Below are 12,538 nucleotides of genomic sequence, written 5' to 3' on the forward strand. Positions count from 1 at the left end.
GACACCTGTATAGCTGGTAGTAAACGATTTGGGCTCAGCTTTCTTGCCCGAAAGCATGCATATTTCCGCGATGTGGCATCTTATCCGACTGAGCCACTCAGAAGCTATTGTTGAGTTCTTAAATTTTTTAAGACAGTAGTGTTAGGACGGGGCTACTGCGGCAGTTTGTGGTGATAGGTGTATTTGTGTCTGAATAAGCCGCCATGGCATGGCAAACACGTGACGAGAAAGTGATAGCACAAGACGAGAAATCGATAACGCAAGACGAGAAAGCGATAACACGAGACGAGAAGGCGATAACGCGAGACGAGAAAGCGATAGCATTGTGCGAGAAAGCGATAGAGCGAGAAAGCGTAAAAGCGAGAAAGCGAAAAAGCGATATTACCCACAATTCAGTCCTGTCTGGGCATGAATGACTACAAACTGGAGCGTAATCGCCAATAGTATAAAATGGTTTTGCAGTAATGTTCTTGGCATTGTTTGACTTGACATTTAGAAAAATTTAAGATAGATGTAGACTTTCTTTTGGCATATTATTTGAATGTGAAATATCGGAAATATTCATTTTGTGGAGGGACTGAAGAAATTACATATTTTATGCCATCACTGAACTAGAATTGTCTTAAGATAAGATAAGAAAAGATAGATAAGGTAAGACTTTATTACCCTGAATGGGAATTCTTTTTACATTCACTTGCTCACAGACGTAACAAATGTACAGCAGTTAAGAATAATTGGTTCTAATTTCGGGAATGAGAAATCGGCGGCCGGAAGGTATTATTGAGGCTGCTTTCCACAGAGTTGGTATAGTGTAGGTATCGAGAGAGAGCTGGAACAGTTTACTGAACACAGGGGATAGCTGAAGAGCACACGTCTTTCACAAAATATATACCTTCGATGTTATCGGGTCCTCTGGCTATCCTGATGTTGATTTTCTGCAAGGTTTTGTTGACCTCATCTGTAGTTATCTCGATCCTGGGTTGTTGTGACCTTGAGAGCTTACATAACCAACTTAATGACATCAACCAATTATTATTAGTGGGGAGGGGGGGGGGGGGGGGGGGTAATGACAAATAAGGCGTTGTGATAGCACCAGCGCAACCTAAAACGGTGTATTCAGCCACATCCAAACATTCATCCTAAAATATAATCTCACTGCAACAACCCCATTAAGTGAGTGAGATTCGATTTAAGTCGCTCTTAGCAATAATAAAAAAGCTGGAACCATTTATGTTTTTCATGGTTATCAAACATTACAGCTGTTCTTTCTTTGATTTCTTCAAGATGATAAAATTTATTAACTGACGATCTTCACCTTTATAAGCCCTACCTAAATCGCTCCTACCCAAGAGGCGCGCTTGACAGTAAAGCACCTTAAATTGGTACTTAAATGTAGAAACAGAACCATTCCACAGTCAGTGGTCTAACCTAGGCAAAAGGATGCAGTCCAACGTTCGTCCCGTCAAACCTGAAAATATACAGTATACACCACGCAGTTAAACGCTGGCCTAACTAACCATAGTGAACTTCGAGAGGCATTTAGCAGTTGGTGTGCTGAACAGTGGGGACAGTCCTATGGATATGCGGCTTTTTTTATTATAATATAAGCAACGTTTTGGTTTAGACACTGTTATCAAGCGCGTGATGTACAATACCGCAGGAAACGCTTAAGTGAGTGAGATGCGATCGATTTATGTCGCTCTTAACAAAAATCCAACCAACTGGAACCATTAACAATGATGCAAGATGATGCCAAGTGCCCATGCAAATAACACCTCTTTGCTCTGTATCACGTTTATCTGATATCATATATATCATCACTTAGTGTACGTTATGAACGTATTTTTGAGGCAGTTTAAATGGTGTTTATATGTCAAAAGCTGATATGTAAAACATTCCGTTTGCCATATCTGTCAGCGTCGTAATTTATAAATACACTGTTTTACCTACACCTGTATACATGTATTACATGTATATCTCTCAAAGCGTACAGCTGTTCGTGTCGCGTAGCATTTGAGTATGGATAAGACAATCCAGTGATCAACATCATGAGCATCGATCTACGTGATTGGGTTACGATGACATGTGTCAGCGAGCCTGACTACCTGATCCCGTTTGTCACCTATTAGGTTGATGAAGACTAATGTAACCCCGATCTTGTTCCCCGGTAAAATGGGGAGTATGGAAGGTACTGGTTGTTAAGGCTTTGCGGGGTATTATCTCATTTCCTGATACTCTTCTTTATGGCGTAACGGCAAAGGTGTAGCTTTAGGATAGGGAATAAAAAATCCTGGTAAGAAACCTAAAGAGAAATATTTGTGGAACACAATGTTACGGAGTATATTTTTATTGCTTTCATCAGGTGTATGGAGAAACAATACTAGGCGGCAAAAGAAACTGTGATTGACATTTTTCTTCATCCTTTACATACATCGTCGGAGTTTGAATCCAAAGTTCACAGACATGAATGAACACACCTAAAAGCATTTTGCATGTGTGTATAGTGCGTGAATGAAAATCTGTGAAAAAGCATACACAAGCTCTCAGTAAAATTGATGACTTTTGATCTCGAATCATTTTCATTGCCGTTGTTGTCAATTGACTCCATAATCAGAAGAACAAATCATCTTTTGATTGCGTAACAACATGCCACGGTTGAGTGAAAATGACCGATGGAGAGCGATTGGTCTGATTGAAGCTGGGACATCTAAACGCGACGTTGCACAACGTTTTAACGTTCAGAGATACACATTCTGCAGTTTATGGCAACGTTACCAACAAAATGCCAACGTTCGAGACCGCCCCAGATCTGGACGTCCTCCAGTGACCACGCCCAGAAACGACATATGGATCGTCAACACCCATCTCCGTGCAAGGTTCCAACCTGCAACACTTCCAGCTCTGACAGTTCCCGGAACAAATGGAGTCTCCATTAGGAGACGTCTAGCACGTCGTGGGATGCGAGCACGCCGTCCGGCAAGAAGGCCGATTTTGACACCTCGGCCCCAACGTTTTCGTCTTCAGTGGTGCCAACAGCACCTGCGATAGAGAGCACGTGACTGGGGAACTGTCCTGTATACAGATGAGTCTCGTTTCCTTCTGCATCGCTCTGATGGGAGACGCCGCGTGTACCGACGTCAAGGTGAACGCTACATCACGCCATGTGTTATGGAAGGAGACCGTTTTGGAGGCGGTGGCATGATGGTATGGGGTGGGATAACCAGCACAGGGCGGACACCGCTACACATTGTCCATGGAAACTTGAATGGAGCAAGGTAAAGAGACGGAATCGTGAACGTTCATGTGCTTCCCTTTTTGCATCAACATGGTCCATTTTCAACATGATAATGCTAGACCCCCACATTGCAAGAGTTGTTCGTGATTTCCTTGTCCAGAACAATGAGAATGTGTTGTCGTGGCCAGCCAGATCCCCTGATCTTTCGCCCACAGAGCACATGTGGGACGAAATGGAACGGCGATTACGATATCAACAGCCAACGCCCACAACGTTACGGGAACTCCGTCAAGCACTTCCCCGAATATGGAATGACATCCCCCAGGACTTCCTCAGACGTTTGGTGGGCTCTATGCGCAGATGTCAAGCATGCATTGCAACACGTGGTGGACATACACCTTACTGAACTTGTGATTTCGGTTTATGACCCCTGTCATGTTCAGTACCCGTTTTCACTCCTTAAAGGTTCACATTGTATCGGTCCAGGCATGTCGAAGGGATGTTAAGTCACCCAGCTGATCATGTAATCCAACTATTTAGACTCAATACATTTTGTTTATCTTTGATATGTGTTTGTCGTTGATCAGAGTAACTTTTGCCCCTTAGTGTATGAAACGGAAAGCTATATACGAACATTTGAAAGAACCGTGATAAGATAACAAGGGAAACCGATAGTTCATTAGCGCAAGTAAGTAAATTTGATGATTGGTCCACTGAGAAAAACACAATAATATCTGACATTGAAAATACCAAAGAGCATGCAGTTGTGCACTCTCCCTAGGGACTTGGTCTATCTTCAAAAAGAAAGTATGCAAATAAAAAAAGTAAGTTCTAGATCAGAGATGCCGTTCCATGAGGGATAATCTCATATTTACTGGTATCCCTGAGACTGAATCAGAGACGGTTACTACTGCACAGATCCTGAGAAAATTTATAAAAGATGACCTGATAATATTCATTTCAAGAGAATTCACAGGATTGGAGAGAGAAAACGGCACCATAAGGCCAAGGTCCATCGTCGCCAAATTTAACACCTCAGAGAGGGACACAGGGAAGAGAGCTGGAAGAGAAATGAAAGGGAAGAAGGAGAGAATATTGGAACATATAAGTGACTACAGGAGAGATGTATTGTTTCCTTTGCAGAGAGAAGCTAGAAGCAAAGGACACATGGCTCACATTGTTGTAGATAGACTGTGTGTAGATAACTCTATTTCATCTGTGCCCACTCCCCATCCTTTCAGGGTCCCCCAGAGTGAAACCTACACCAGACCCAGACTGACAACAGCACCACACCAGAGGTTGGGGTGTACCGGTGGTACTGAGGGATATGCTACTCACGTTGTAAGTCATTGTAACTCTGACCATGATTGACAAACAAAGCACCGATCAGATAACAAACAAGTAATTCATATACCTCTGATAATTGTCTGTGCAGATCTGAATCACTTTGTATACATTTTGCCAGCAAAGATGACCCTTTTCTGGCTATACATGTAACACCTCCAGACGAAACTGCTGAATCTTACTTGTATGAAGATTGTCATAATGTTGCGGAACTAGTTAATAATGATAATATTGCTTTGAACACTGTCAAGAATTGTAAGAACGGTTATAATAGTAGTGATGTTGCAGCTAACCCGGGCGTCCTCATGTTTGGAACTACCAAAGACTGTGACAACAAACAACATGGAGGTAAAGAACAAAATATTGTATTGACCACTGTAGAGGATGATGGTCTTGTTGCAGATCTAGTGCTTGCTGAAGCATGTAATATTGACCAACCTGTTGAACCTGACTTTACGATCAAGGATTTTGACAACATAACATTTGGAGGTAAAGAACAATAATGTACTAACCAGTGTATAGGATGACGGTCGTATTGTAGATCTAGTGCATACTGAAGCATGTAATGTAATACAGATTTACTCAAATGTAAACACTCCATGTCCTTCAACCAGTTCAGTGGGTGAAGGTTAAGTTTGTCCATCCAGGTCTAATGACCTTCACTCCATAGATGAAAATACACCGTTTTGTTACAAACCATAAAATGAATCGAAGTCATAGAAATTTAGCCAATAAACATGTCCAATCGAACAAGTCACTTCAGTCCGATGAAATGAGCGATATAATGGATGAAAACATAGAAATTTGTGTTGTTTCTACCAACAAATGTGATATAGGCGAACCTGAAACCTATTTGATTTGCACAACACTTGTCATGAAGTCGATCGTCCTGCCAAGAACAATGAGATTGTTTTGAATTTTGTTATCAATGATGAAACCAGTAATATCATTCCGTATGATAATTGAACCTGACTTAAATATTAATGACTGTAAAGCAGTTAAAAAACAAAATGTATTGACCAGTGTAAAGGATGACGGTCTTATTGCAGACCTAGTGCTTGCTGAAGCATGCAATGTAATACAGAGTAACACAATTGCAAATGTAAACACTCCTTGTCCTTCAACCAGTTCGGTGGGAGAAGGTCAAGGTAGTCCATCCAGGTCTTTCAGTAATGGCATTGTGAACTTTACTGGTGAAGCTAGAAATACGTTTGAAACTTTCATAATGCCAGATGCTCTTAATGATAATGTATAATGATGATGACGTATTTGTTGCCGATGCTGTTGTTGTCGTCGATGATGATGATGACGATGATGTTGAGGAGGAGGAGGAGGAGGAGGAGGAGGAGGAGAAAGAGGAGGATACAAATAATGCAATTGAAATTTGATTCTTAAGATTGAATGTATGTGGATTAAGGAAAAGAACACACTACACCGACTTTACTGAAATGTTAGTACATTATGATATCTTAGGACTGCAGGAAACCAGAACTGATAACTTGGATGAAATAGAAATAGACGGTTTTAAAGTATACCTCAAACATAGAATTAATTGTTTAAGAAAATCAGGAGGTATTGGGATTGCTTTTAAAAATCGATACGAAGAATATATAACTATTACAATTACATCTTGTGGGTAAAGATTTCAAAAGATTTATTTAATATTAATCAAGATATGTATTTGGGTATCGTATATTTACCACCCGAAGGGTCTACATACGTCAATGACGATGCTTTTGTCGAATTACAACATTCGATTCTGTATTATCTATCAAAAATTGATTATATAAAAGTTATTGGAGATTTAATGCAAGAACCAAGAATTTAAGTGACTATACCATTATTGACGAACATATCGTGGAAGAGTTTGATAATGACGTAGATAACATGAAGTGTGAAGTGATTCCAGAGATTATTTCAGATTCCCTTAATCTACCACTTATTAGAACATCTCATGATAAAACCTCGGAAATAATTTTGGCTGTAGATTGCTGGAAATATGTAAGAACCCGAACCTGTTTAGATGTAATGGCAGAGTTGGAAAAGACAAACACGTAGGCAAAACAATAAGTAAAAATGAGTCCGCTGTTGATTATGTAATATCATCAGCGAGGTGTCTATCATCCTTAAAACAGTTTGAAATACTCTACTTCTTCACCCCTATATTCCGATGCCCATTGTCCACTTCATTTCACGCTGTCTTCTGCAGCTGGTAATAACGTAATCAAGTAGGCCCTGAGAACGAAGGTGATCCAGGAATCTTGTTTTAACTGCTTTCTCCAAGATCCTGGATAGAAATGTCAGATTTGATAACGGTCGGTAACTTTGCAGCTTATTGCGATCAAGATTAGGTCTCTTAATTTAATAAGCGTTTTAATAACAGCAGTTTTCATGCATTTTGGGACTTGTCCTGAAGTCAAACTGAGGTTTACAATATCTGTAATAACAGACAAGAGACAGTCCAGAACTTCCAGTAACAACTTAGTAGGTATAGGATCGAGCTGGCAGAATGTTGGTTTTGAACTCTGGATCAACTTATGTATTTCGCTGGAGTGAAATGGAGTGAAAACGTCCATGGTTACTGGAGTACCGCCTTTGTGATGCAAAGGATTTGGATCACTTGCACCAATTGAACTCCGAATCTTGCAGATCTTCTCGTTAAAATACTGGTTGAACAATTCTGGAATTTCACTAGGGTTTCCAGAATCTGGAAGAACAACCTCTTCAGCTTTATCCATCAGAGAAGAGATGGTAGAGAAAAGCGCGTTTGGATTCTGCAATTGTGAGACAATCAGTTGGTTGAAATAATCCGATTTCAATCTTTTCAGAAGTGTACTTACTTCAAGTTTAACTGAATTAAAAATCTGTCTGTCGATGTCCAATCTTGTCTTTTGCCACTGCCTTTCAGCCTTGCGCTTCTTGACTTCAGCCTGATGAAGTTCATCCGAATACCAGGGGCTTTGATGTTCTTTCACCACATTTCTGGTTTTACTTGGTGCGTGCATATCCAGTAGATCTCACAGTGTGGAGTTGAACAAGTCAGTGAGTTGGTTGACATCTGTCGGTGGATTTGAGAATACTCAGATCTTATGTCATCCTTAAATGCTTGCATAGAAATTCCCTTTATATTCCGACATGCATTTTCTTCTAACTTTTATAAATGGTTAAGGTTTAGAAAAACATGTATCCATATGAATCCCAAAATGATCAGACATATGAAGGTCAAGTACACGACTTCTGCTTGATTCCCCAAACAAACACTTACTTCCATATGCTAAAATGAAGTATATGTTTCTGAAATAGTGCAATTGTCGACACGGAAATAGATTATAGCCAGTCCACCGCCAGTCTTGTTGAGTCTTGGAACATGTTTACATACATATCCGGGGGGCGTCATAACATCAATGACAGAATCATCGCCTTTTTCACAAAGCCAAGTCTCTGTGATAACAACGATAACCAATTTATGCTCAACAATATGATCTGGGAGTTCAACGGTCTTGTTTTGCACGGATTGAGCATTCCAGAGGCCGATTCTGACTTTTTGACAGGGTGAAGTTCAAGCAATTTATTGAAATTGACTGACTTACGTTTGGACGACTTACTTGTGTTTTCCCTTGGGAGCATATTTGTCACAATTTGTATCACCATCTGCTTTCTGCAATCTGGCACCCGTGGCGAGCTACCTTCTCGTGGTGGGTGCTGAGTAACGCCAAGAGCTCGCCAACTACCCCGTTGTGGATCCGCGGGGATATTTGGTCCACCAACCCGTTTGCCCCTTTCAACATCATCTGATGATGAAGTGTCTTCAGCAGAAGTGGATACTTGGCCAAGATTCTTGGTTATTGAAGCAACAGATGGAAGTCCATTGAAACTGAATCCCTTTACCATTTCTAAGGGCACCAAAGGTGTTTGTGGTGAGCTGACAAATGTAACAAGGCCTCGCCCCGGTTCACTTCTTATTGAATGTGCCCGAAGGCAACAATCTGTCAACCTGCTAGGATTTAAACAGCTTGTTAACACTCCAGTTGTTGTCTCTGCACATAGATCATTGAATACTTGCAAAGGCATTGTCCGAGACAGATCTCGTTGTCTGGCTTATATGTCGGAGGAAGACATTGTTACAGAACTGAAGCATCAAGGAGTGTAAAGCGGTTTACAAGAAAGCAAGATGATAATATCATTAACACAAACACCTACCTGTTTACGTTTGGACTATCAACTGTACCAAAAGCCATTAAAGCTGGTTATTTTAACATTCCAGTGGATATATACATACCTAATCCGTTGAGATGTTTCAAATGCCAGAAATTTGGTCACGGTGCCAAGTCATGTACACGAAAGACAGTGTGCTCCCGTTGCAGTGGGGCTCATAACATGGGATGCAGAGAGGACATCAGATTTGCCAACTGTACCGGTGAGCACATGGCATCGTCCAAATCCTGTCCAAATTTCGATTATGAATCAAAACTTCTAAACCTAAAAATCACAAACAACCTCTCCTACCAAGAAGCAAAAAAGTTATTATCCTTGCAGTCTCAGAGTCGGACATATCCATCCACTGTTTCCGCCCCTGTTTATGGTCTTGTTGAAAAGGTTCCCAGTTCATGTCAGACAACTGTGTCACTCCAGATTTGAAGAGGTTATTTTACGACGATGTCGTATTGGTCATACAAGATATACTCATGTATCCCTGTTAAAGGTGAGGATCCTCCGTTTTGCATCCCTTGTGAAGAGAGAGTCACGGTCAAGCATATTTTGCTTGACTGTGTTGAATTTTCCATCACAAGGGATAAGTATTTTACAGTTAAAACAATTAGGGATCTTTTTACCAGCGTTAGATCTCATTTAATTATTGTTTTTTAAAAGAAATTGAATTTTGAATAACATGTTCTGTAAATAGATGTATTTTAATTATAGGTAGTTTGGATTAGTAACTGTACCCTCAAAGGGGTTGAAGTATTGTAAAATTATTGTCCTCCTGAGAGGATGCATAAGTCCAAAACCATTCAGAGTAAATTTAAAGTTTCACTGTTCTTAGTCGTAGCATATGTGTGTTTTAATGTTTGGCTAGATGTGTCTAAAACAGCTGAGGGGATGATGTAAATCCAACTAGGGTCCATGCAGGTAGCAAAGGTACTGTAAGTCCCCATGGTCCCTAGTATGGTGACCTACCTTCAGTTGTTGGCAGTCTATAGCCTGATTTTATGTTGTATTGTCCGAATAGTGATATTAGATTTAACTTTCCATGCTAGTTTTAATTTAAATTGTGATATTCTATTTGTTTTACTGTCCTTCATTGACAGGTTTCACGATATACATATTTTCCTTTTCAGTGTTAAGTGTTCTCGTCACAATATGGCGGAAACATTGCCGATGTGACGCTAAATATTAACTCACTCACTCACTCCGGTAAGTCTGCTGATCTGGTAGCCTCGGTATGGGGCACTGACGAGGATAGGTGATGGGGCTGGTCTGGACTTGGGATCAGGAAGTTTTGGCGAGGCAAGGGTTTTGTGTATGCTATTTTCCACTAGCTGTTTAGAGTATCCATTGAGGCCCATGAAGATGTATTTGAGGTGATGAATTTCTTGGCCGTGACTGTCTGAACTGCAGATGGCTATGGCTCGTCTGGTGATGGTGGCAATGATGGCTTGTTTGATCTGAGGGTGGTGATTTGGCAGGTAATGAGTGTACTGGTCCGTGTGGGTTGGTTTGCGGTAGACGGCAGTGTGGATGTTGTCTTGAGTGTTGTCAAGCTGAATGTCGAGGAAGACTATTTGATGGTGGTTTCCTGTTTCCATGGTGAATTTGATACTGTGGTACCCTGTGTTGCAGGCTGAGATGTAGGCTTTTCTGTACCAGCATGGGGACTGGGAGGGGAACGGCATTAAAGCGGCTTCTTCCAAGTTGGTCATAAGGTGAGTGAGTTAATATTTGACGTCACATCGGCAATATTGCAGCCATATCGTGACGAGAACATTCTTGGAAAAAGGAAATTTATGCATATGGTAAAAACCTGTCAAGGAAGGTCAGTAAAACAGCTAGAGTATCACAATAAGAATTAAAACTAGCATGAAAAGTTAAAACCAATAATCACCATTCGGACAGTACAATGTAAAAACAGGCTATAGATCACCAACAACTGAAGGTAGGTCACCATACTAGAGGCCATGGGGACTTACAGTGCTTCTGCTACCTGCATGGTCCCTAGCTGGATGTACACCAACCCTCCAACTGCTGGTGATTGTATGCAAGATTAGCCACAAATTAAAATGACAGAAATACTACGACTAAAAAGATGGAAGACTAAATTTGACTTCAAAAGTTTTGGGACTTACGTACCCTCTCAGGAGGACAATAATTTTACGGTACTTCAACCCCCCTCGAGGATACAGCCAGTAACAATCTCAGTTACTAATTCATCTTCCAATCATAAAATACTTATTTATTTACACGTCAGTCAATAAATTCAATTCTTTTAAAAATGCCATAATTAAATGAGAACTTATGTCACTAAAAAGGTCCTTCACAGTTCTTGATTTAAAATAATTGTCCCTTGTGATGGAATATTCGACACAGTCAAGCAAGACATACTGTGATATATCACAAGGGATGCAAAACGGAGGATCCTCACCCTTCAAAAGATATTCATGCGTATACCTGGTGTGGCCAATACGACATCGTCGTATAATGACCTCTTCAAATCTGGACCTACAACCCAAGTAGGTGTAACCAACATACGGTTTTACCTCATGTAATTTATTGATACCTACTTGGGTGTCCCACTTCTTCTGCATCAGATCACGGATGTAAGATCTAATGGTAGCTTTATAATCAGTATTAGCGCTGCCTTAGCAGCAAGGTCTGCCAAAGTGTTACCAGAGATACCAACATGGCTGGGTAACCAACAGAAGACGATGTCATACTGGCCAGTCGCAAGATAGTTATAAAGTTCAATAATTTCTATTAAAAGTGGATGTTTACATGCTAGGTTTTTAATGGCCTGAAGGCATGAAAGAGAATCAGAAAAGATTATGTATTGTTTATGCTTAGGATGTCTTTGAATATATTTAAGAGCTGTTAATATGGCGCTAGCTTCTGCTGTAAAAATAGAACTATTATCTGGTAATCTAGAAGATATTGTTCTGGATCCAATGACAGTGGTACAAGCCACTGCGCCACCGTCCTTGGACCCATCTGTAAATAAGGATTTATAATTGCTATATTTATGTTTCAATTGATTATATTCTTGTTTGTATTGTAATTCATTTGTTTCTGCTTTTTAAAATGATGTTAATGTTAGGTCGGCTTGCGGCCTAACCAACTGCCAAGGAGGAGAAGAAAGAAGACGGGAAGGAGCTATGTTTTCCAGCTCAACGCCGGCCGAAGAAAAAAAGGGTTTAATTCTGTGTCCGAGAAGTGGAACAAGAGAACACTTTTTGTTGTATAAATCCTCGTAGAGAGGATTGAAAACACAGTTATATGCCGGGTTAGATTTGTTAGAGTATAGTTTTGTAGCATATTGTAAAGATAATTTTATACGTCGCTGAGTGAGAGAGGGCTCATCTGCCTCGACATAGAGACTGTCAACGGGAGAGGTTCTAAAAGATCCAAGACATAATCTTAGACCTTGATGATGGATAGAATCTAACATTTTGAGACTGCTTTTACAGGCTCCACCATATACAATGGAACCATAGTCAAGTTTGGAGCGAATGAGTGATCTGTATAAGTGAAGTAGGGTGGTTTGATCGCCTCCCCATTTTGAATTGGAAACAACTTTTAACAAGTCGAGTGCCTTCAAACATTTAACTTTAAGGGATTTAATATGTGGCAAGAACGTCAAGTGGGAGTCAAATATAAGACCCAGAAACTTGGCCTCCTTAACAACTTTAATAGGTGTGCCGGTTAGATACAGTTCAGTGTCCTTATGTGGTTTGTATTTACGGCAGAAAT

The 12,538-nt window shown here is 40.4% G+C and overlaps 1 protein-coding gene across 1 annotated transcript in view; it reads right to left on the reverse strand.

The window, feature by feature from the left end:
• The window catches only part of LOC137271804 (dopamine beta-hydroxylase-like), a 153,491-nt gene that overhangs the window by 123,117 nt on the left and 17,836 nt on the right, over nt 1–12,538 (reverse strand). The window lies entirely within an intron of this gene.

Source organism: Haliotis asinina, chromosome 2 (genome assembly GCF_037392515.1).
Source record: "Haliotis asinina isolate JCU_RB_2024 chromosome 2, JCU_Hal_asi_v2, whole genome shotgun sequence".
Taxonomy (NCBI): domain Eukaryota; kingdom Metazoa; phylum Mollusca; class Gastropoda; order Lepetellida; family Haliotidae; genus Haliotis; species Haliotis asinina.